The 26,394-nt window shown below is 40.0% G+C and overlaps 1 long non-coding RNA gene across 1 annotated transcript; it reads right to left on the bottom strand.

Moving 5' to 3' along the window:
- On the bottom strand, positions 1–25,680 carry 1700121L16Rik (RIKEN cDNA 1700121L16 gene). Its single transcript, NR_045453.1, has 3 exons — positions 25,614–25,680; positions 9,318–9,413; positions 1–398 (listed from the first exon to the last, which is right to left on the bottom strand). It is a non-coding gene; the product is annotated as an RIKEN cDNA 1700121L16 gene (long non-coding RNA).
- Positions 25,681–26,394: the final 714 nt, after the last annotated feature.

Here is a 26,394-nt window from a genome sequence, read left to right as displayed (position 1 = left end):
AAAGGATAGTTTAAATGTTTAATTGACTAACAGCAGCAAACAATAGTGAGTAATCTGAAGTAAACTCACTCTTATCCACTACACCTTGAGAGGCACAAAAAACCATGCCAGTTCTCTATTTTGGAGAAACAGGTCATAAGACTCTTGTCTTGGTTTCTTGGAGTTTTCTCACAAGCACTCAGAATTCTCCATTTCTGGACCATGGCCAGATGTGAGTTAGATGGAGAGATAACTTCTTCTGCGGATAAGAGCATGCACACGAACTGTTCCATCATGGAAGACCTTTAGCAGATGAACGACGTTTTGAACACCTTATTGTGAATAGTCTGATAAGTTTCCCAGAGACTTTTTTTCTTTATCTCACGACAATTCTTGATAGGACCAACATAACTAGATATCTGGGCAGATGTGAACATGAAGGGAGGTTAGATAATTGTAAACATCACAGTAATGCAAGACTGGGAAGTTGAGCAGAACTAAGTTTTATCCTCAGGAATGAGAAAGACTGTGTCCAACTACATGAACATTCAGTGCATTTTACAGGGGACAGTGGCCATCATACCTCAAAACAAACTCAAGGGACAATGACATAACTGTACCCAAAAGATTGCAGGCTCCTTTGACTAAAAAGACTATATCCTTGGGGCATCTAGAAAATGAGATTCAAAATATCTGCTGGAGAATATCAATATTATTTTCCAAGTCAAAGCCAGTTCATAAAAATTGAGAGAATGGGCCATTTCTTCAAAAGCATAGACTCTAATATAAAGCTACAAAAAATGTGAGAATTGTTAAAACATGAGACAAGCAAAGGTCAAAAATAAATATCCATTAACTGGTCAGAAAAATGTAGATCTACTAATTGTCTGACAGTTTAAAATAATTTTCTTAAATCTCAGTGAGCTAAAATAAACCAGATAGCACATCAAAAGAAATCATTAAAATGATAGGAACAAAAAATGAGAATATCAATACATAGAAACAATTACAAATATGCAACTAAAATTAAAATTTCACTACACAGGTGCAAACATAGACTTGATATAGCAGAATAAACAATTCGGAAACTCAGTCAATTTAGGAGTGGACAAATAAAAATAAAAAACAATTGGGAAACTCAGTCAATTCAGGAGTGAACTTGTAAAAATTTATCAGGCAAACCATATTGTGCCTTATGGTAGTGCATATTAAGGAGATAAGAGATAGTGAGGGACACAAAGTCTATGTAGTTGTTTGAATAAGAATGGCCTCCATAGGCCCATATATTTGAATACTTGGTACCCAGTTGGTGAGATTTTTTTGGGAAGGATGAAGGGGTATGGCCTTGTTGGAGAATGTATATCACCATGGGCTTTGAGGTTTCAAAAGCCCATTGCATTCCCAATTAGCTCTCTCTCTTTTTCTATCTCTGCTTCCTGCTTGTGGATCAGATATAAAATACCAGCTGTTGTTCTAGGGCCATGCCTGCCTGCCTGCCTGCCTGCCTGCCTGCCTGATGCTATGCCATGATGGTCATGGACTCACACTCTGCCTTGGTCATGTGCATTACTTTAGCCATAGAAAAAATTGCTGGTATACAAATTGGTACCAGGAATGGGGCATTACTATGACAGACCTGACTGTGCTACAGGGGACTTTGGACTTGAAAAGCACTTGAACACTGTAAGCAGGCCTTAATGGGTCATCCTAGTAGGAACTTGGAAGACAGTAGTGTTGAGAGCAATATGTATCATGGAGACCCAGCTCAAGAGGTTTTAGAGTGGAACAATATCAGAAACTAGGCTAGAGTCATTCTTGTGATATTTTTCACAAAGAATATAGATGTTTCCTGCCCTAGTCCTAAAAATTTTCCTGAGGCAAAATTGAAAACTAATGAATTAATTTCTTTGACTGAGGAGATTTCAAGACAGTCTGATATTGACTCTGTGGTGTGGTTATTAAACATCCCTATTATTCTTACAATAAAAAAGAGCAAACAGAACAAAGAAAGATATAGAATGTATAATTTGGTAAGAAGAGCACCAGGAAATTTAATGTTAGAGAGAAGGCTTATGTTGAAAAAGATAGGAGGGGCCAGTTGCAAAATAGAATAAAAGGAATGATGCCATGGAGCTAATCCTGCAACTTATGAAAGGAAAAGGCCTGAGGAATTTTTGCTAAAATGAAACAACAAATTAAATCTTAAGCAAATGTAATTCATGCAGGGGCCAGGCCTGATCCCAAGTGGGCAGAGGAATTTGGCAGCATTGGCCATGTGATTCTGGCTTTAGAGTCATAAAGGATAAATGAGAAAGAGGGATGTGGAATCTTTTTTCACAGTTAAGGAGAACTGCTGAGGTCTGGCATGTGAGAGGGGAATGAGTCCCTGCATGGAAGCTCTAAGATGCCATTCCAGGAAACTGAAAATGAAGCCTGGATTACACTAGAGATCCAGAATGTTGGCCATGCCAGAACAATGGATGTCTGTCAGGGAGAGCTGCATCTAGGGAATAGAACTAGCCTAAGAGAGAAAAGCATGTAACAGCAGCAAAGCTGGAACAACAGAGCTGTCTAAACCCTTTGATTACCAGGCATGGAGCTACAGGATTTGCCCTGCTGGGTTTTGGTCTTGTTTTGGTCCAGTATTTCTGCACCGTGGCACATTTCCTCCCTTTTGGAATAATAATGCATATTCTGTGCCATTGTATGGTGGAAATATATAATTTGCATTTTGACCTTATAGGAGGTTATAATTAAGAGATTTCCTTGAGTCTCAAAAGAGACTTTGTACTTTGTACTTTTAAATCATCTTGAGACTGAAAGATTATTGGGACTTTTGAGTTTGGGCTGTATGTGTTTGCACTGGTCATAAACCTATGGAGGGCCATGGAATACAATATGGTATTATGGGTAAGAATGGCTCCCACAGCTCCCCAAGACAGAACCACAAAGCAAAGAGCATATATGAGCTGGACCTAGGCACCCTGTACATATGTAGCAGATATGCAGCGTGGTTCTTCATTCAGGTTCCCCAACAACTGGAGTGAGGGCTGTCTCTGAATCTGTTGCCTGCCTATGGATCCCATTTCCCTAATTTGGGAATTTATTCAGTGGGAGAGGACGTACCTGTTGCTGCAGTGACTTGATATGCCAGGGTTAGTACCTGGGAGTGCCTTCCCCTTCTCAGAGGAGGAGGGGGGTAAGGAAGGGGGTTATGTGATAGGGGCACTGGGGTGGCTGAGATCGGGATGTAAAGTAAGTGAATGAATGAATAAATAAATAAGTGAGTTAAAAAGAATGGATTCCCACAAGCTCATATGTTTGTATACTTGCCTAGTTGGTTGAACCGTTTGGAAAGAATTCAGAAATGTGGCCTTGCTGGAGGAGGTGTGTCACAGAGGGTAGGCTTTGTGACTTCAAACATCCATGCCATTTCCAATTAGCTCTGTCTGCCTCGTGCTTGTGGATCTAGATGTAAAATTTCGGGTACTGTTCTATTGCCATGCTTGCCTCCTGCCTGCTGCCATGCTCCCTGTCATGGGGTTCAAGAACTCTAATCTCTGAAACAGTAAAGCACCAAATAAATGCTTAATAAGTTTCTTTGGTGGAGGTGTGTTATCACACCAATATAAAAACATCTAAGGTAGCCTATTCAAGGAAATACTTACTATGTGTAAACCTCCTAAAACTAAGTCAAGAAACTAATATCCATCACCATGAAGCCTAAAGAGCTCCAAAGGAACTAAATTTAATGTCTGCATAGGAGCATTCTATTACTGCTGAGAGTTACAGATGACAGTGAGAGAATTTGAAAGCAAGAAGAGGGTAAAATAATATATTCAAAGTGTGAAAATAAGACCACGTGGTTGGAAGCACATGTGGTTGCTGCATGGCTATAATAGTAGTTCTTGGAAGACTGCAGATCTTCTTCAAGATCAGAAAGTGCTATTAACTGCTAAGCTAACTCTTGTGCTCTCTGGCCCTCCTGTTCCTCCTCTCCCTCCTCCTCCTTATTTGTTGAGAAAATTTTCAGGTCATTCTGTATTATTAAGAATCCAACAGAGCAAGGTAAAACATAATATGGGAGACACCACCAGGTATATCAAAGCACAGGAAGGACCTGGTTTTGACAGCAGTATAAACAGTTCATACAGAGTGACAAGAAGTCAAGTGGAGTATTGAGATAGAGGTGAGTAGGAGGTTTTGGAAACAGTTTGTAAAGTTTCCCTTACTTCCACATTCTAGGTGTAATCAAGTAATATTTTTGCTATTTGAGAAATAGGTGCAGTTTTGTGGAGATAGGATAAGGAGGGAACTGTGATGGACATGGTGGAGTGAACTGGAGAATTGCACCAGGTCATAGTTGAAGACATATACCCTATTTCTGACAATTCTAGGTGAAGGAAATGCAGCTATGGAAATGCGTCTGTGGAGTCTATGTTCATTTATGCATTTTTTTGGTAGCAGGACACAACAAAGAGATAACTCATGCCTGTTGTCCCTGCCCTCATTGGTTCCACAGAAAACAAAATGTGCCCTCACTGCTTTTCTTACCTTGAAGCATGTGATGAAGGATAAAATCTGATATATGTTGAGAACTGAAGGGCTGCATTCATTATTCCTCTCATTGATATGATAAAAGACTAAATGGAGAGAGGGTTTATTTTGGCTGGACATTGCAGCAGAGCAGGAAAATGGCTGATCACATTTTACCCACAATCAGGATGCAGAGTAATTGTTTCTATGCTTCATTTCAGTATAGGTCCATAGACAATGGAACGGAGCCACCCAACCAAAGAGAGTCTTCCCCTCCTCAGTTGAACCTTTCTGAACCCTCACAGTCACCCTGTGGGGTTTGTTTACTGAGTTATTCTAGGCCCTGTCAAATTAATAAACAATAACCATCATGGAGGCCCTAATGAACCACTTGTCCCCAGCTGAGAATATTTCCCTCCCCAAAGCTAGTACTTTTTCAACATATATTTCAATAAGCTTTGGTGTCTAGGGACTGCAGTAATTTCCAATTCTGATTGGTTTCTGGTTTCTATGGCATGAATCCAGGATCTTTTCTCTTCTTATATAAATAAGTTGGATAGTCTGTGAATTTGGAAAAGAGCTTTAAAAGGTGATCAATATGCTTTTCAAGATCTATAGAAAGAAGGGTGGTAAATTTATTCTTCCTGACTAAATTATTAGTTCTCTTAACCCATAAACATGAGTAGACATTTCATTCCCTTATGCACCCTGAAATTTCTTGCATTAGAATTTTGCGATTTTCACTGTAGAAATCTTTTACTACTTTGGTTGAATTTATACATATGGATTTTTATAATTATTTTGAATAGCAATTCTTTCATGTTACCTTTTGCAGCAGTCTCACTATTGGGTGTGAAATGCTACCAAACTGTGTGTATTGATTTTGTATGCATAAACTTTACTAAATTCATTTATCAGTTGTAATAGTCTGTTAGCAGAGCCATCGGGGTTTTCTACATGTAGAATCTTGTTATCTACAAAGAAGAACAATTTGACATCTTCACTTCCTACTCACATGGCCTTTCTTTCTTTTGTCTAATTCCTCTGGCTATGACTTTGAGTTTTATGTTACATGAGAGGAGTGAAAGGTGATGTCCTACTGTTGATGCTCATTCAGTATGCTGTTGGTTGAGTTTGTTTATAAAACCTTTATTATGTTCTGCCTATATATAATTTGATCAGAGTTCTTCACAAAGGAATGTTGAATTGAATTTTTCCTGCATTTATTTAGATTATCATATGACTTTTGCCCTTTGTGTTATTAATGTGATTCATTACATTTATTGATTTACCTATACTGAACCATACTTACATCTCTAATAAATCCCACTTATTCATGATGAATGTTTTTTAACATGCTGTTTGGTTCAGTCTGCTAGTATTTTATTAAGAATCTTTGCATCTATGTTGCCTATAGTTTTCTTTCTTTCCTGTGTACTTTTCTGGCTTCAGTATCCAGGCAATTCTGGCCTTGCAGATTCAGCTTTGAAGTATCTTTTCTATTTCAATTTTGGAATAATTTGAGTAGTAATGTTAGTTATTCCTTAAATTTTTAATTGTTTCTTTTATTTTTTGAGATTACAATATAATTATATTATTTTCCTCTTCCCTTTCCTCCATTGAAAACCTTCCCATACGATACAGAAAATGTGGTACATCTACACAATGGAGTACTACTCAGCTATTAAAAAGAATGAATTTATGAAATTCCTAGCCAAATGGATGGACCTGGAGGGCATCATCCTGAGTGAGGTAACACATTCACAAAGGAACTCACACAATATGTACTCACTGATAAGTGGATATTAGCCCAAAACCTAGGATACCCAAGATATAAGATACAATCTCCTAAACACATGAAACTCAAGAAAAATGAAGACTGAAGTGTGGACACTATGCCCCTCCTTAGAAGTGGGAACAAAACACCCTTGGAAGGAGTTACAGAGACAAAGTTTGGAGCTGAGATGAAAGGATGGACCATGTAGAGACTGCCATATCCAGGGATCCACCCCATAATCAGCATCCAAACGCTGACACCATTGCATACACTAGCAAGATTTTATCGAAAGGACCCAGATGTAGCTGTCTCTTGTGAGACTATGCCGGGGCCTAGCAAACACAGAAGTGGATGCTCACAGTCAGCTAATGGATGGATCACAGGGCTCCCAATGGAGGAGCTAGAGAAAGTAGCCAAGGAGCTAAAGGGATCTGCAACCCTATAGGTGGAACAACATTATGAACTAACCAGTACCCCGGAGCTCTTGACTCTAGCTGCATATGTATCAAAAGATGGCCTAGTCGGCCATCACTGGAAAGAGAGGCCCATTGGACACGCAAACTTTATATGCCCCAGTACAGGGGAACGCCAGGGCCAAAAAGGGGGAGTGGGTGGGTAGGGGAGTGGGGGTGGGTGGCTATGGGGGACTTTTGGTATAGCATTGGAAATGTAAATGAGCTAAATACCTAATAAAAAATGGAAAAGAAAAAAAAAGAAAACCTTCCCATATTATCCTCACTCAAATTCATGGTCTCTTTTTTATTAATTGTTGTTTTACACACACACACACACACACACAATTTTCTTAGTCTGTATAATGTTAGTTATACATTGATTTCAGGGCTGACCATTTGGTACTGAATAATTTGTGTGCTTTTCTCTGGGGAAGACTTTTTCTCCCATTCTCAACACTCATTAGCTGCCTGTAATTCTTTGTGTAGGGCTGAAGCATTTGGGGATTTTTTTCCCCATTCACTTTAGCATAACTATTGTTGTTGGACCTGGAGGGCATCATCCTGAGTGAGGTAACCCAATCACAAAAGAACTCACATGATATGTACTCACTGATAAGTGGATATTAGCCCAGAAACTTAGAATACCCAAGATACAAGTTGCAAAACACTTGAAACTCAAGATGAACGAAGACCAAAGTGTGGTCACTTTGCCCCTTCTTAGAATTGGGAACAAAACACCCATGGAAGGTGTTGTTGTCCTTGTTAAGCTAATGTCAGACAGTAATGTTGGTGAGACTCTATGGGTACAACTTCTAACATTACTAGGAGACATAGTTTCCCAGCAATCTCATCTTATCCTCTGTCTCTTATAATCTTTCTGCCCCGTGTGTATGTTGTGTGTGTGTGTATGTTTTAAGGGCTACTTTGCTTTTTTTTTAAATTTGGTACTTTCTTTATTTACATTTCAAATGTTATCCCCTTTCCTAGTTTCTCCTCCAAAATCCCCCTATCCCCTCCCCCTGCTCACAAACCCACTCCCTCCCTCTTCCTGGCCCTGGCATTCCCCCACACTGGAGCATACAGCCTTCACAAGACCAAGGGCCTCTCCTACCATTGATACCTTACAAGGCCATCCTCTGCTATATATGCAGCTAGAGCCATGAGTCCCACCATGTATACTTTATGGTTGGTGGTTTAGTCCCAGGGAGTTCTGGGGTTACTGGTTAGTTCATATTGTTGCTCCTCCTATGGGGCTGCAAACCCCTTCAGCTCCTTGGGTACTTTCTCTAGCTCCTTCATTGGGGACCCTGTGCTCCATCCAATGGATGGCTGTGAGCATTCTCTTCTGTATTTGTCAGGCACTGGCAGAGCCTTGCAGGAGACAGCTATGTCAGATTCCTGTCAACTAGCTCTTGTCCTGAAAGAACCTAGTGGGGAAATTCCCGCTCGTGTCCCGAGTTGGCGTGCACCCAAGGAATCCTGAGAGACTGTCTTGATGCAAACACACGAGGTAGTTTAATGAAGGAGCTCCTGGCCGACACATATCTCACACAGGAGACAGAGGTTGTCATGAAGTTGTCATGTCATGTCAAGAGACATGAGGCTCAAAAGCTAGGGGTTTTTATAGAAAAGGGTCTGGGGCTGGGGGAGGAATTGGCACGGTTTCACACGATTGGTTCATTTAAACATCAGCAGACTGTACATGCAGATCGAGGTAACAGCAGAGCATCTGATTAACATTTAACCCAGGTCAGAAGGGCAGGAGATAGGGAGGCACCAGGCCAGTCCGGACATTCTTGTATGTCTTCCCTATCTTTATGGCTAGCCAGTTCCTGGGATGACTTTACAGCCTTTGTTCTTTGCTCTAGTCCCAAAAAGCCTTCCTAACTAGCAAGCCGCATGAGTCATGGACCTTGAATTTTAATTTTTTTTCAGTCATGCCCCCTCTTCTACAGTGTTCCCTGAACCTTAAGTGCAGAAGTTGTATTATACATGAATCCCATTGGGACTGAGCTCCACAATTATGCATTTTGATTGACTGTGGTTTTCTATAAAAGTCTCTATTGCAAAGTGAGGAACACTTGATGAAGGGTGGGGACTACACTCACCTGTGTGGGTAAGGACAAATATTGAGAATGTAGTTTAAGATTATATTGTTTAGTGAAATGGTGGTTGTATGTTCTCCTCCAAGATCCATGATTTTACTAGCCCTCAGTAGTTGGCTAGATTTCCAGTACCAAGGCATGTTTTCTCTTTTGTTGAGTGGGTCTTAAGATCAAATAGAGAGCTGTTGGTTACCACCAAGGTATGCATGCCATTACTATATCCTCAGGGTTATTGTGTCATGCTGGTCATTGTTGTGGTTCATTGTTGTTGTAAGCCGGCCAGGCCTCCATGAACCGGGTACTCCTGGAAGGCAGGCTGAAAGAGACTTAGACTGCGAGAGAAGCATGAGGCCAAGACAAATTTTCTCTGATCAAGGCCCTCGAGTTTACAAAGAGACTGTGCTTATAAGGGGGAAGGCCCATATCCTCCCCCCCCACACACACTCGCCAGTCCATTCTTGGTACCTGGAGCCAAGCCTGTAGGTGACATGCAGGATAGGATGTGTCTCAGGAATGTCTCAAGGGTCTCTCAGCAGGTAGCAGAGTCTCGGAGAAGAGCAGCTGTAGTTGACATAAAAATATAGCCATCTAAATCGGAAGGCTACACCCAGGTGATCTCATATTCAGTGGCAGCAAAATCTGAATCAGCCTGCTTCAAGGCTAGGGGAGGCTACAGTTCATAAGGCATCATAGCTGCGTAGGACTTTTGGTTGCTTCCTTTCTTTGGAAGCCTGCGTGATGCCTTCTGATAGCATGAAAGTTATTCTGTAGGGACCAAGCTTTCATGTCAGTTCCAGCTCAGCTGTCTCTGGGCTCTATGCCTGAAGTGCATGATATTTACAGAGATAGGGACTAACCTTCTACCTCTGGAAGGCAACCAATCAGCAATAGCAATAGCCTGTAATGTTTTGGGAGTCTCTTGGACAATGTTAACCAACAACTCAAAAAAAAAAAAAAAACTTCCTGTGCCTGGTAGGGTTTTTTGTTTGTTTGTTTGTTATTGTTTTGTTTTTGTTAGATGGACTTTAGCTCTTGGAGGAAGTATTGTCCTAGATGGAAAAACTTCATTTAAACTATATATGCATATTTATACGTAAAATTGTGTGTATTATTGTAGTTTTTTAGGTATATAGTTAAAAGTATGATTCCTTGTGACCTTTTCCCAAACATCCTTACTGTTATTTTACCAATTCTTTCTTCTTCCTGTATTTATATCTTCCCTTTCCTAATTAAACCCCCTTTTTCCATTTTCCCCATTATATCACTTGTACCATGACCTACATTTTTGATTGAACTCAACAGAGACTCTACTCAATCTGGACTTTTTTTTTTTCTTTTAGTTAACGGACACTCTGTTTCTGATTCTCAGCACCACATTACCTATTGGTTTGTTTAGAGTCAATGGCTTTGTTGTTTAGCTTCAGTAGGTGATATGTGTCCAGAGCTTTATTTATTCTAAGTTTTATAATTTTTTGGAATACAGTCATAGTAATAATTAGTGATCTTTTGTATTTCTGTATAACTATTTTTTTCTTTATTACATTTACTTACATTGGGCTTATTTTTTCTAGACTAATAGTTTATCAATTTCATCTTTTCTCAGAAGCACTTTCTTTCACTGATCTATTTTGTATGTTTAAAATAATCATTGATAATGTCAAAGTAAGATAATTAAAGTAATTATTACTAAATATAAATTTATGCTTAGAAACTTTATTTGAATATGATACATTGATAAAAAAATACCTGTGCATGCTAGTAACATGTTATTTTTCCACACTAAAAATCTTAACGTAACGAAAAGAGTATTTTTAGAAGTTGTGAAATGATTTTTTCACAAATTTACTAATATCTTCACTGGATCATAGCCAAAAGGCCAAGAAGTGATACAAATTTACTAATATCTTTTTTTTATTACGTATTTTCCTCAATTACATTTCCAATGCTATCCCAAAAGTCCCCCACACCATCCCCCCCCCCACTCCTCTACCCACCCATTCCCATTTTTTGGCCCTGGCGTTCCCCTGTACTGGGGCATATAAAGTTTGCCTGACCAATGGGCCTCTCTTTCCATTGATGGCCAACTAGGCCATCTTTTGATGCATATGCAGCTAGAATCAAGAGCTCTAGGGTACTGGTTAGATCATAATGTTGTTCCACCTATAGGGTTGCAGATCTCTTTAGCTCCTTGGATACTTTCTCTAGCTCCTCCATTGGGGGCCCTGTGATCCATCCAATAGTTGACTGTAAGCATCCACTTCTGTGTTTGCTAGGCCCCGGCCTAGTCTCACAAGGGACAGCTATATCACAGTCCTTGCAACAAAGGCTTGCTAGTGCATGCCATGGTGTCATCGTTTGGAGGCTAATTATGAGATGGATCCCTGGATATGGCAGTCTCTAGATGGTCCATCCTTTTGTCTCAGCTCCAAACTTTGTCTCTGTAACTCCTTCCATGGGTGATTGTTTCCAATTCTAAGAAGGAGCAAAGTGTCCACACTTTAGTCTTCGTTCTTCTTCAGTTTCATGTGTTTTGCATCTTGTACCTTATATCTCGCTACACTAAGTTTCGGGCTAATATCCACTTATCAGTGAGTACATTTCATTTCAGTTCTTTTGTGATTGGGTTACCTCACTCAGGATGATGCCCTCCAGGTCCATCCATTTACCTAGGAATTTCATAAATTCATTCTTTTTAATAGCTGAGTAGTACTCCATTGTGTAAATGTACCACATTTTTTGTATCCATTCCTCTGTTGAGGGGCATCTGGGTTCTTTCCAGCTTCTGGCTATTATAAATAAGGCTGTTATGAAATAGTGGAGCATGTGTCCTTCTTACCGGTTGGGACATCGTCTGGATATATGCCCATGAGAGGTATTGCGGGATACTCCAGTACTACTATGTCCAATTTTCTGAGGAACCACCAGACTGATTTCCAGAGTGGTTGTACAAGCTTGCAATCCCACCAACAATGGAGGAGTGTTCCTCTTTCTCCACATCCTCGCCAGCATCTGCTGTCACCTGAATTTTTGATCTTAGCCATTCTGACTGGTGTGAGATGGAAACTCAGGGTTGTTTTGATTTGCATTTCTCTGATGATTAAGGATGTTGAACAGTTTTTCAGGTGTTTCTCAGCCTTTCGGTATTCCTCGGGTGAGAATTCTTTGTTCAGCTCTGAGCCCCATCTTTTAAGGGGGTTATTTGATTTTCTGGAGTCCACCCTCTTGAGTTCTTTATATATATTGGATATTAGTCCCCTATCTGATTTAAGATAGGTAAAGATCCTTTCCCAATCTGTTGGTGGTCTTTTTGTCTTATTGACGGTGTCTTTTGCCTTGCAGAAGCTTTGCAGTTTCATGAGGTCCCATTTGTCAATCCTCAATCTTACAGCACAAGCCATTGCTGTTATATTCAGGAATTTTTCCCCTGTGCCCATATCTTCGAGACTTTTCCCCACTTTCTCCTCCATAAGTTTCAGTGTCTCTGGTTTTATGTGAAGTTCCTTGATCCACTTAGATTTGATCTTAGTACAAAGGGAGAGAAATGGGTCGATTCACATTCTTCTACATGATAACAACCAGTTGTGCCAGCACCATTTGTTGAAAATGCTGTCTTTCTTCCACTGGATGGTTTTAGCTCCCTTGTCAAAGATCAAGTGACCATAGGTGTGTGGGTTCATTTCTTGGTCTTCAATTCTATTCCATTGGTCTACTTGTCTGTCACTATACCAGTACCATGCAGTTTTTATCACAATTGCTCTGTAGTAAAGCTTTAGGTCAGGCATGGTGATTCCACCAGAGGTACTTTTATCTTTGAGAAGAGCTTTTGCTATCCTAGGTTTTTTGTTATTCCAGATGAATTTGCAGATTGCTCTTTCTAATTCCTTGAACAATTGAGTTGGAATTTTGATGGGGATTGCATTGAATCTGTAGATTGCTTTTGGCAAGATAGCCATTTTTACAATGTTGATCCTGCCAATCCATGAGCATGGGAGATCTTTCCATCTTCTGAGATCTTCTTTAATTTCTTTCTTCAGGGACTTGAAGTTTTTATCATACAGATCTTTGACTTCCTTAGTTAGAGTCACGCCAAGATATTTTATATTATTTGTGACAATTGAGAAGGGTATTGTTTCCCTAATTTCTTTCTCAGCCTGTTTATTCTTTGTGTAGAGAAAGGCCATTGTCTTTTTTGAGTTTATTTTATATCCAGCTACTTCACCGAAGCTGTTTATCAGGTTTAGGAGTTCTCTGGTGGAATTTTTAGGGTCACTTATATATACTATCATATCATCTGCAAAAAGTGATATTTTGACTTCTTCCTTTCCAATTTGTATCCCCTTGATCTCCTTTTGTTGTCTAATTGCTCTGGCTAGGACTTCAAGTACTGTGTTGAAGAGGTAGGGAGAAAGTGGGCAGCCTTGTCTAGTCCCTGATTTTAGTGGGATTGCTTCCAGCTTCTCTCCATTTACTTTGATGTTGGCTACTGGTTTGCTGTAGATTGCTTTTATCATGTTTAGGTATGGGCCTTGAATTCCTGATATTTCCAAGACTTTTATCATGAATGGGTTTTGGATCTTGTCAAATGCTTTGTCTGCATCTAACGAGATGATCATGTGGATTTTGTCTTTGAGTTTGTTTATATAATGGATTACATTGATGGATTTTCGTATATTGAACCATCCCTGCATCCCTTGAATAAAACCTACTTGGTCAGTATGGATGATTGCTTTAATGTGTTCTTGGATTCGGTTCGAGAGAATTTTATTGAGGATTTTTGCATCGATATTCATAAGGGAAATTGGTCTGAAGTTCTCTATCTTTGTTGGATCTTTCTGTGGTTTAGGTATCAGAGTAATAGTGGCTTCATAGAATGAGTTGGGTAGACTTCCCTCTACTTCTATTTTGTGGAATAGTTTGTGCAGAACTGGGATTAGATCTTCTTTGAAGGTCTGGTAGAACTCTGCACTAAACCCATCTGGTCTTGGGCTTTGTTTGGCTGGGAGACTATTAATGACTGCTTCTATTTCTTTAGGGGAATTGGGACTGTTTAGATCATTAACTTGATCCTGATTTAACTTTGGTACCTGGTATCTGTCTAGAAATTTGTCCATTTCATCCAGGTTTTCCTGTTTTGTTGAGTATAGCCTTTTGTAGAAGGATCAGATGGTGTTTTGGATTTCTTCAGGATCTGTTGTTATGTCTCCCTTTTCATTTCTGATTTTGTTAATTAGGATTTTGTCCCTGTGCCCTCTAGTGAGTCTAGCTAAGGGTTTATCGTTCTTGTTGATTTTCTCAAAGAACCAACTCCTCGTTTGGTTAATTCTTTGAATAGTTCTTGTTTCTACTTGGTTGATTTCACCCATGAGTTTCATTATTTCCTGCCGTCTACTCCTCTTGGGTGAATTTGCTTACTTTTTTTCTAGAGCTTTTAGATGTGTTTTCAAGCTGCTATTATGTGCTCTCTCCCGTTTCTTCTTGGAGGCACTCAAGCTATGAGTTTCCCTCTTAGAAATGCTTTCATGGTGTCCCATAGGTTTGGGTATGTTGTGGCTTCATTTTCATTAAACTCTAAAAAAGTCTTTAATTTCTTTCTTTATTCCTTCCTTGACCAAGGTATCATTGAGAAGAGTGTTGTTCAGTTTCCACGTGAATGTTGGCTTTCCATTATTTATGTTGTTATTGAAGATCAGCCTTAGGCCATGGTGGTCTGATAGGATACATGTGACAATTTCAATATTTTTGTATCTGTTGAGGCCTGTTTTGTGACCAATTATATGGTCAATTTTGGAGAAGGTCCCTTAAGGTGCTGAGAAGAAGGTATATCCTTTTGTTTTAGGATAAAATGTTCTGTAGATATCTGTCAGGTCCATTTGTTTCATAACTTCTGTTAGTTTCACTGTGTCCCTGTTTAGTTTCTGTTTCCACGATCTGTCCATTGATGAAAGTGGTGTGTTGAAGTCTCCCACTATTATTGTGTGAGGTGCAATGTGTTCTTTGATCTTTACTAAAGTGTCTTTAATGAATGTGGCTGCCCTTGCATTTGGAGCATAGATATTCAGAAGTTAGAGTTCCTCTTGGAGGATATTACCTTTGATGAGTATGAGTGTCCCTCCTTGTCTTTTTTGATAACTTTGGGTTGGAAGTCGATTTTATCCGATATTAGAATAAAATTGACTCCAGCTTGTTTCTTCAGACCATTTGCTTGGAAAATTGTTTTCCAGCCTTTCACTCTGAGGTAGTGTCTGTCTTTTTCCGTGAGATGGGTTTCCTGTAAGCAGCAGAATGTTGGGTCTTGTTTGTATAGCCAGTCTGTTAGTCTATGTCTTTTTATTGGGGAATTGAGTCCATTGATATTAAGAGATATTAAGGAAAAGTAATTGTTGCTTCCTTTTATTTTTGTTGTTGCACTTGGCATTCTGTTCTTGTGGCTGTCTTCGTTTTGGTTTGTTGAGGGATTACTTTCTTGCTTGTACTAGGGCGTGAGTTCCGTCCCTATATTGCTTCTTTTCTGTTATTATCCTTTGAAGGGCTGGATTCGTGGGAAGAATATGTGTGAATTTGGTTTTTTCGTGGAATACTTTGGTTTCTCCATCTATGGTAATTGAGAGTTTGGCCGGGTATAGTAGCCTGGGCTGGCATTTGTGTTCTCTTAGTGTCTGTATAACATCTGTCCAGGCTCTTCTGGCTTTCATAGTCTCTGGTGAAAAGTCTGGTGTAATTCTGATAGGCCTTCCTTTATATGTTACTTGACCTTTCTCCCTTACTGCTTTTAATATTCTATCTTTATTTAATGCATTTGTTGTTCTGATTATTATGTGTCGGGAGGAATTCCTTTTCTGTTCCAGTATATTTGGAGTTCTGTAGGCTTCTTGTATGTTCATGGGCATGTCATTCTTTAGGTTTGTAAAGTTTTCTTCTATAATTTTGTTGAAGACATTTGCCGGCCCTTTAAGTTTAAAATCTTGATTCTCATCAACTCCTATTATCTGTAGGTTTGGTCTTATCATTATGTCCTGGATTTCCTGGATGTTTTGAGTTAGGATCTTTTTGCGTTTTGTATTTTCTTTGATTGTTGTGCAGATGTTCTCTATGGAATCTTCTACACCTGAGATTCTCTCTTCCATCTCTTGTATTCTGTTGCTGATGCTCGCGTCTATGGTTCCAGATTTCTTTCCTAGGGGTTCTATCTCCAGCATTGCCTCACTTTGGGTTTTCTTTATTGTGTCTACTTCCCTTTTTAGGTCTAGTATGGTTTTGTTCATTTCCATCACCTGTTTGGATGTGTTTTCCTGTTTTTCTATAAGGACTTCTACCTGTTTGGTTGTGTTTTCCTGTTTTTTTTTAAGGACTTGTAACTCTTTAACAGTGTTCTCCTGTATTTCTTTAAGTGAGTTATTAAAGTCCTTCTTGATGTCCTCTACCATTATCATGAGATATGCTTTTAAATCCGGGTCTAGCTTTTCAGTTGTGTTGGGGTGCCCAGGACTAGGTGGTATGGGAGTGCTGCGTTCTGATGATGGTGAGCGGTCTTGATTTCTGTTAGTAGGATTCTTACGTTTGCCTTTTGCCATCTTGTATTCTCTGGAGCTAGTTGTCTCTGGTTAGAGCTTGTTCCTCAGGTATTATGTTAGCCTCTATCAGCAGACCTGGGAGACTAGCTCTATCCTTAGTTTCAGTGGTCAGAGTACTCTCTGCATGCAAGCTCCACTCTTGCAGGGATGGTGCCCAGATATCTGGTGTTTGAACCTGCCTCCTGGCAGAAGTTGTGTTCCACCCACCAGAGGACTTAGGATCCCGTGGCGGATCCTGTGTGGGTCCTTGCGGGTGTCTGCAGATTCCCCCGGGCCAGGGACCACGGTGCTGCAGTGGGCCGGCTGGAAGGGACTTGAGCCCCGTCCTAATATCTTATAGAATGCTGACAAATGACATTTCACAATTGCTTACATTTTCATTTTTTTCCTAGAAATTAAAATCACTTAGAGTTAAGAATTCTAATCAATATATTAAAGTGAACTATTAGGAGGAATAAAGATAAAAGAACAAAACCTCTATATACAAGGTTTTTAAGAAAAATATGATATATTTGGTAAGGAAATGTACGAAAGGAATGAAAATGTGTTTTCTTAAGGAAATTGTATAATTTTTAAAGATATAATAAGAGAGGAAAATTAGGTGAAACTAAATAGATCTAAGACAGCATTTCCAACAAATGGTGCTGGCACAACTGGTGGCTATCATGTAGGAAAATACAAATTGATGCATTCTTAGCTCTTTGTACAAAGCTCAAGTCTAAGTGGATCAAAGACCTCCACATAAAACCAGAGACACTGAAACTTATAGAGGAGAAAGTGGGGAAAAGACTCAAGGATATGGGCACAGGGGAAAAATTCCTGAATAGAACAGCATTGGCTTGTGCTGTAAGATCGTGAATCAACGAATGGGACTTCATAAAACTACAAAGCTTCTGTAAGGCAAAAGACACTGTCAATAAGACAAAAAGACCACCAACAGATTGGGAAAGGATCTTTACCAATCCTAAATCAGAAAGGGGACTAATATCCAATATATATAAAGAACTCAAGAAAGTGGACTCCAGAAAATCAAATAACCCCATTAAAAAATGGGGCTCAGAGCTGAACAAAGAATTCTCACCTGAGGAATACCGAATGGCTGAGAAGCACCTGAAAAAAATATTCAGCATCCTTAATTATCAGGGAAATGCAAATCAAAGCAACCCTAAGAGTCCACCTCACACCAGTCAGAATGGCTAAGATCGAAAATTCAGATGACAGCAGATGCTGGCGAGGATGTGGAGAAAGAGGAACACTCCTCCATTGTTGGTGGGATTGCAAGCTTGTACAACCACTCTGGAAGTCAGTCTTGATGTTCCTCAGAAAATTGGACATACTACTATCAGAAGATCCAGCAATACCTCTCCTGGGCATATACCCAGAAGATGTTCCAACTGGTAATAAGAACACATGCTCTACTATGTTCATAACAGCCTTATTTATAATAGCCAGAAGCTGGAAAGAACCCAGATTTCCCTCAACAGAAGAATGGATACAGAAAATGTGGTACATTTACACAATGGAGTACTACTCAGCTATTAAAAACAATAGATTTATGAAATTCTTGGACAAATGGATGTATCTGGAGGATATCATCCTTAGTGAGATAACCCAATCACAAAAGAAGTCATTAGATATGCACTCACTGATAAGTGGATATTAGCCCAGAAACATAGAACACCCAAGATACAATTTGCAAAACAAAAGAAAATCAAGAAAAGGGAAGACCAATGGGTGGATAATTCAACCCTCCTTAGAATAGGGAACAAAATACCTATTAAAGGAGTTACAGAGGCAAAGTTTGGAGCTAAGATGAAAGGATGGACTATGTAGAGACTACCCCACCTGGGGATCCATCCCATAATCAGCCACCAAACCCAGACACTATTGCGTATGCCAGAAAGATTTTCTGAAGGGACCCTGGTATAGCTGTCTCATATGAGGCTATGCCAGCGCCTTGCAAATACAGAAGTGGATGCTCACAGTCATCTATTGGATTGAACACAGGGCCCCCAAGGGAGAAGCTAGAGAAATTACCCAAGGAGCTGAAGGGGTCTGCAACCCTATAGGTGGAACAACAATATGAACTAACCAGTACCCCCCAGAGCTCGTGTCTCTAGCAGCATATATAGCAGAAGATTGCCTAGTCAGCCATCACTGAGAAGAGAGGCCCCTTGGTATTGCAAACTTTTTATGCCCCTGTACAGAGGAATGCCAGGGCCAAGAATCAGGAGTGGGTGGCTAGGGGAGCAGGACGGGGGGGGGGGAGGGTATAGGGAACTTTCGGGATAGCATTTGAAATGTATATGAAGAAAATATCTAATAAAAATACTCATAAAAAAGAAAGTTATGAAAAGTTTACAGTAAAGTTCAAATCCAATAAAGTGCTGATATAAAAGTCAACTTTAATTTGGTTTTCTTGGATTGTTTTTCTGCTCGTTAAAATAACTATAAAAGGTTTTTCTTTACTAAAAACACCTGCCTAGAAAACTAAACTTTTGTGTTTTATCAAGATAATAGGAACCTAGATTTTTTTTTACTTTTAAATGAGATAAGACTTTTTAAATTTTGTTTTGTTTTCATTTGACAATTTTGTTTTCCTAAAATTAAACTTTAAATGATACTTCTTGATCTGAAAGTGACCATAACATAATTTCTTTTACCTTGTGAAAATACAAGTATTAAAATAATTTATATATTATATATGCTCAGTTGCATCAAAAGCATCATCAAATCAAAAAAAAAAAAAAAAAAGAAAAGAAAACTAGCCTATTCTTCCTGGCTCTCCATCCTAAGATCTGCCTCTGTTCCCCACCCTTCGGCTCCAGCCTCCTAATTTTAGTGTGAAAGTACCTGTACCTAGCAGAACCAGTGTGAGAGAAACAATAATTCCCTGACACCCCAAACTCGAAGTTCTTCTATTTGTTCATTGGTATGTGACCCAAATCCGGATGATTCCCTTCATGACAGTGTACAAATACATAAACCTGACAGATACATAGACAACAAAATATCTCAAGAATGGACTCAAAAGGGGCTGGAGAGATGGCTTATAGGTTAAGAGCAGTGGCTGCTCTTCCAGAGGTCCTGAGTTCAATTCCCAGCAACCACATGGTGGCTCACAATCATCTATAATGAGATCTGGTGCCCTCTTCTGGCCTGCAGTCATATCTGCAGGTAGAAGGCTGTATACATAATAAATCTTTAAAAAAATAAAAATAAAATAATGGACTCAAAAAGCACATCTTCTTATTGTATTTTTGTGTTGGAACATGGTCCAAGAATGAAATCTTGTGAGGAGATTTCTGAGTGCTTGTGAGAGAAAGAAAGAAAGAAAGAAAGAAAGAAAGAAAGAAAGAAAGAAAGAAAGAAAGAAAGAAAGGAGAAAGGAAGAAAGAAAGACATCAATTTCTCTAAAAACACAGAATTTTTTCGATTATGCTTTCATGCCTCCTCCCAGGTGTAGCAGATAGGAGTGAGTTTCAGTTGTTGTTATTCATGTGCCTCTATGGAAAAATATGCATTTGCCTTATGTGACTTGTTCATGTGATCGAACACCTAATTCAGGTGACTCTACGAGTGTAAATTGGATGATGGTCTGAATAAAGATGGCTATTGCATGAGACTTTAGCCCACCTCATTTATCAGCTCCATTCTTCCAGGTCTCACCAGCTCTAGAGTGAAATGTAAATAAATAAAATAACCAAAACAAAACAAAAACAAAAAACAAGAGTGGGAGGGTGGGACTGGGGGAGAGAAGAGGGAGGGGCTGGGTTTGAGATGCAAAGTGAATAAATAAATTAATGAGACTAAAAAAATAAATAGTCAAACTAGAAAAAAAAAAGGATTTAAAGTAGAAGAACCCACATTATAATTAGAACATACTTTAAATTACAGTTTCTTTTCTACTTTCTTATCTGGCTGCTCCCTTATCAGACATCATCCTTTTTTGTTTTGTTTTGTTTTTATTTTAATTGGTTTAATTTTTTACACTACATATTTTATTCCCTATCACCCTCTGACTGTCCAGTTGTTCCACATCCCACACCTCCTCCCCACCCCCTGTCTCCATGTGGATGTCCCTACCTGACCTCTACACTCCCTGGGACCTCCAGTCTCTTGAGAGTTAGGTACATCATCTCTCACTGAACCCAGACCCAGCAGTCCTCTACTGTATGTGTGTTGGGGGCCTCATATCAGCTGGTATATGCTGCTTGTTTGGCGGTTCAGTGTTTGAGAGATCTGAGGGGTCCAGATTAATTGAGACTGCTGGTCCTCCTACAGGATCCCTTCCTCCTCAGCTTCTTTCAGCCTTCCCTAATTCAACAACAGGAGTCAGCTGCTTCTGTCCATTGTTTGGGTGCAAATATCTGCATCTGACTCTCTCAGCCACTTGTTGGGTCTTTCAGAGGGCAGTCATGATAGGTCCCTTTTTGTGAGTGCTCCATAGCCTCAGTAATAGTGTCAGGCTTTGGGACCTCCCCTTGACCTGGATCCCACTTTGGACATATCACTGGACCTTCTTTTACTCAAGCTCCTCTTCATTTCTGTCCCTGCAGTTCTTTCAGACAAGAACAATTATGGGTCAGAGGTGTGACTGTGGGATGGCAACCCCATTCCTCACTTTATGTCCTGTCTTCCTGCTGGAGGTGGACTCTACCCTCTCCCCACTGTTGGGCATTTCATCTAATGTCCCTCCTTTTGAGTCCTAAGAGTCTCTCACCTCCCAGGTCTCTGGTGCATTCTGGAGGGTCAGGCATCATATTTTTAACATTTTATTTTTGTTTATCCTATTTGTCCATATGCTCTCTTGAGAAGACTCAAGTTCTTCCAGCTTTGGTCAATAACTTTTAGAAACTGTAAAGTAGTTTGTTACAAGAGAACAGTGTCCCAAGAATCTGAAGATTTTAAAAAAATGATAGCTCCATATTTATACAATAAAATGTTTATAGACATTTGTCAATACGCTTGTGTATAGTACATCTAGTATAATTCTGTCAGTTTTAATCTCAGCTACTACTTTAAGCACTGTGTAAGGCACAGAAAGAAACAATTTCATTGTCTAATTTTTTATCAAATATTTCTGTTTCTTCAAAACAGGTTCATGACATACCAGCACAAGCTAGTCAGGAACTTTCAATCCTCCTGCCTAGTGCTAAAATTACAGGCATGTGCCTCCATGTCTGGATTTCATCTGACATAGCTCTTATCTTTAGGCTTTATTTATTTAGTCTTTTTGAGATAGGTTCTTGCTATGTAACCACTAAGCTGGGCTGGAACTCCCTATACATTCCATGCTGGCCTTGGATTTCCATTGTTCCTTCTGAATCTGAGGCCAAAGTACAGGGGTTACAGGCATATGTGACAAAACCTGTCTTTTAAGCATGTTATCTAAAAACAGCTTTTATTTCACTTTTGTTTTAATCTAAAATATGATAATCTAAATTATCAACCAGACATTTTCATGAGTACATTGCTTGCATACTTATGAGATCATACCACTGGACCTAATATGGATTTTTAAGACTTTGGTGGATAAATAGACAAGTTCATAAAGCTACTAGGTTTAGGTCAAGCAAACAAAAGAATTAATTGCATATGACTGACTGAACTGATAAATGATGCTAATAGCTTTGCTTGAAACGTTGCTGGCCCTAGAGTGTGTCCTTTTCTGGATATAAAGAAAATTTTTTCATTTTCTCTTAAGTATCTATACTTACACCAGCTTAGTAGCTTATACTTTTATAAATATCAATGAAATATTTATCTTTTCTCTGCACCTGGCTCTTCCAAATTTCAGAAACTCATACTGAATATTCTTATTTGCATTGCAATATTAATTTTTGAGAAAGTTCAATAAGACTATCCTCCTTATAACAAGATATAATTGAAAATGTTATAAAACCAATGTTTTTATTGGAATGTCAGATTTAAAGAATTAAAGATGACTTTCTGGATTCAATGTTTAGCAAACCCTCTTAGGAAAATAGCCCTGATTTGCAGGGAGCACAGTTGTACAGAAAAGTAAGATAAAATTAACTGGCAGAACCAAAAAATACTCAACATCATAGAGATCTTAGGAAGAAAGAGAGTGTGTGTCACTCAAACCAAAGCTTTTACTAATGAAGCCCATTAGTGAATGCTTGGCTTGGAGCTCTAACCTTGAGAGGCTTTTAAAAGTCTACGCTGATATTACTAAAAAAAAATTCCAGGAAAGCAAACTGAAAAGGCCTCTAGGGCCAATTGCCGTCCCCCCCCACTGTGTGTGTGTGTGTGTGTGTGTGTGTGTGTGTGTGTGTATTGCCTTAGGTAAAATCTAATATGATCAAATTTACTTTCTGTATACAATTTTATTTCTTGTTTAATGCTTTGGTCATTTTTGATCAAAAGAGCAGGGTAATTATAGTGAAATCTTTATGTGTCAGTAGAAAAGTATAGTACTTTCCATTATTTCTCATTTCTGCTTTCTTCCAATTTCTGATTGCAATTATACAAACTAATATTTTCATTTTCACCAGTCTCCTGACTTGACAATAGCCAATCTCTTTATCACAGCCCTGCAAGCTAAAATTGAACAGCTTAATATAAACTTCAGAGAAATACTGCAATTAGATGCTATCACATAATGTTGGAAGAACATATAACACAGAAACTTAGCACTGGACACATTCAACCTACAATATGAGAGATCAGTCTATTGGTATTTACTGTCTTACTGTGCCACTTAAAGATATTTACAGCATAAGTCTAAACAGCTCTCTGGATGAGCTCTGGAATAAAACCCAGGTTTCCATTATTAATCTTTTTTGAAGTTAATTTTAGATGTTCTACTCACTGAATACATTACTTCTCCTACTACCTTTCATCTAATTATCTTTGTGGTACTGGGTAATGAACCAATGCTTCACACATACCTGGCAAGAGCTTTACCATACAGCTTTACCTGCAGATTCCAGTTAATACTCTTTAATACTCTTGATACTATAACATATCAAGAGATGGCTAGAGTGTCCTTAGTGAAACAGGACTACAGAATAAACAAATGACTTATATAGTACAATAACAACAGGGACTAAGAAAGATTCTCTGCTTGAATAAACTAAGTTAGGCTCCTCTGAAAATGATTAGGCTCATTCTTGGACATGCCTTCCAAGAGCCAATATTAAGCAAGAATCTTCTGAGTGCTTTACTCTCTTATCAACACACACATAACCTACATTGTCCTAGAATCTAGGACATAAAAGATACACAATTACTTTTTATTCAGTACTTGGAATTGAGTGCTATATCTTCCACTTACACAAAATCATCACAGAACACCACATGAAAACATAAGACACCCTAAATTAAGTGAAATCACATTTTTTATTGTACTTGTTATTAAAGCTTTGGTATACTGCATGGTGTAATGGATTCTCTCTCTCTCTCTCTCTCTCTCTCTCTCTCTCTCTCTCTCTGTGTGTGTGTGTCTGTCTGTCTCTCTCTGTTCTCTCTCTGTGTGTATCTTTCTCTGTGTGTGTGTGTGTGTGTCTGTCTCTCTGTTCTCTGTGTGTGTGTATGTCTCTCTCTCTCTCTCTGTGTGTGTGTGTGTGTGTGTGTGTGTGTGACTGTATGCAGCATTTCTTTCCCTCTAGACTCTAGAAGCTATAACAGGAAGTCAGAACTCTGAGATCCATATTTGGGTCTTCTAAAAGAGCAGTGCCTAATCTTCCCTGCTTAGCAATCTTGTAAACACAAAGGCCAGGTGCCTTACTAGGACTTGAGATGCCAATGGGCACAGCAGGTTCAACAACAGGGTTAGGAATGTGGGCAAACTCAGACATACATTCATGATAATCTGTTCCCCAAAAGGTTCCTGTACCTCCCTCTTCACCATGAGAATGAGGTATAGTCAAGGGAGATCATGCTCAGAAGTGAGATGTTGACACTGAGCAGAGGCTATTCAAAGAGTAGAGATATGTCATCAAAACTCAGGCGCTCATGCTTAATAGCAGGCTTCCCACCTACAACTCCTGCTGTCTCGTTCTTCATCTCTGCTGAAGCAAGCAGGGGAGAAGATGAAGTCGGGGGTCAGGATTTGAACAAAGTCCTGTGCTGTTGTGGAACTGCCCCTTCTCTCCGGCTAAGAGCCACCTTGTCCGAATTCCAGGGTTCTTGTTCAGCCATTCAAGTTTCCAGACCGGTAATCAGTTCTGAGTGTCAGTGTCCAGACCCATAATGGCTTAATCTGCCCAATGGCCTGTTGCTATGGCAATTCTGCAAGAGCTCTACCCGGTAAATGAAATGAAAGGCAGCAGGAAACTTGGGGGGCTTAGGCATGTAGGAAAGGGGGTCCAATTATAATTTGAATGTCTTAATTGCACTAATTGATACACATGTGATTCAAAAGGCACAAACACAGACTGGAGCAACAGGGGACATGTTTAGGACCAGCAAGTTGGAAAAGGCCCATTTCTTTGTAGAAAACCCGACCGAGGAATGCAAAAGGTAAGGGAGGTGCAAAGAAATTAGGACTCGGGGTGAACTGGGTGACTGCCCCTGGATGTCCCACTGAATGTCCTTTAACACTGAAGATTCCTGTCGTTACTTGGAGCCTATTGAAAGAGGGGCATTCAGAATGGCTATCCCAACAAGAGAACAGCACTTCTCTGTCCTGGAGGGCTAGGACACAGGCCCTGGAGATTGCACACAGGCCCACAGCTCAGCTGCTTGGAGCCCAGGTCCATTCACTGGTTGTTCTGCTCACACCTCTGCAGGGAAGATCTGCCATGTTTGTCTCCTTTAAGCCAATATTTTGGACTCTATAATCAGCTTAGGTGTCTAATGGCTCAGTCATGGCTTAATTGGCCCTCATCGCTGGTTGCTATGGTGATGCAGCCAGGAGCTCTGCTCACTAAGTTAAAATAGGAGAGAACTGAAGTGGGAGGGGACAGAAAACGAAATGGTCCAAGACTGAATATGAGAAATCATTAATTACACTAATTGACAGCCTTTGGTGATTAAAAGCCCATAAGCATGGGTGACGGGACAAGGACAAGGGGCCTGGACACTTATCTGGGCATCAAAATAAAGGGATGCATAAGACACGATGGAGAAGTCCAGAGGATGACAGAGGAACTCTGTAGCTGCTCGGGCTCTCTGGTATGAGTTTCAGAAAGACACTGGCATGGGACGGGGTCAGGAACCTCACCTGAATACTGCATGACTCCTCCTCAATTATCAGTTATGCCATTCCCTGGAATCTGAGGCTCGGGAATGAGGAGACTGGAGTTAAATGCATGCTGGGAAAGAAGCCAGTGGGCTTCTGAGTTCCAGAGCACCTAGAGCACTGGCTCCCACCAAGACTCCAATTGAGAACTCTGCGGACGTGCACCTCGTTCTCCACTGAGAGAAAGCGGCCTGCCAATAGCCACAAAGCCCTCTGTGGCAGAATACAGCTTTCCTCACATGTCACGTGGCCAAGAGTGACCATGGGAGCACAGAAGGATCCCTGGATTTTATAGACAGCCTGTGTGACATGGAGGGCTAGATGAGAAGTTTCTCAGAGACTCTGCATTCTGGAAGGAGATAATGGTCATTCAGAAGGAGGTGATGAAGCAGGGGAAGGGAAGAAGAACCTGCTCCCTGCTGGCCCCTGTGAGGTCCTTGTGAACTAGCTCCTTGCTGCATAGTGTCTGGAAGTGAGTTTCAGTTTTCCCTGGGACAACTTGCCTGGGGACACAGGGTGCTAATTTGTATGGTTCTGATAGCCTCTTGGCAGTGAGGCTTGCTGCAAAGGAACATTTCTCCATGAGGGGATACCATCTCCTATGCTGGATTCCAGGCTACTGGCAAGGCTGGGAGTGGGGCCAGGGTCTCATGATGAGGGAATCTGGGCTGTGTGTATCAGGTACACAGCTGCAGTTAGAGCCACTTGCACATGCCCACCCTTCTCATGCAAACTTCCCTGGGGAACATGCTCTCACCTAGGT

This window comes from Mus musculus, chromosome X, assembly GCF_000001635.26.
Source record: "Mus musculus strain C57BL/6J chromosome X, GRCm38.p6 C57BL/6J".
In the NCBI taxonomy this organism is placed as follows: domain Eukaryota; kingdom Metazoa; phylum Chordata; class Mammalia; order Rodentia; family Muridae; genus Mus; species Mus musculus.
The sequence above is the reverse complement of the archived record's forward strand: the minus strand, read 5'-3'. Positions and strand labels throughout refer to the sequence as shown.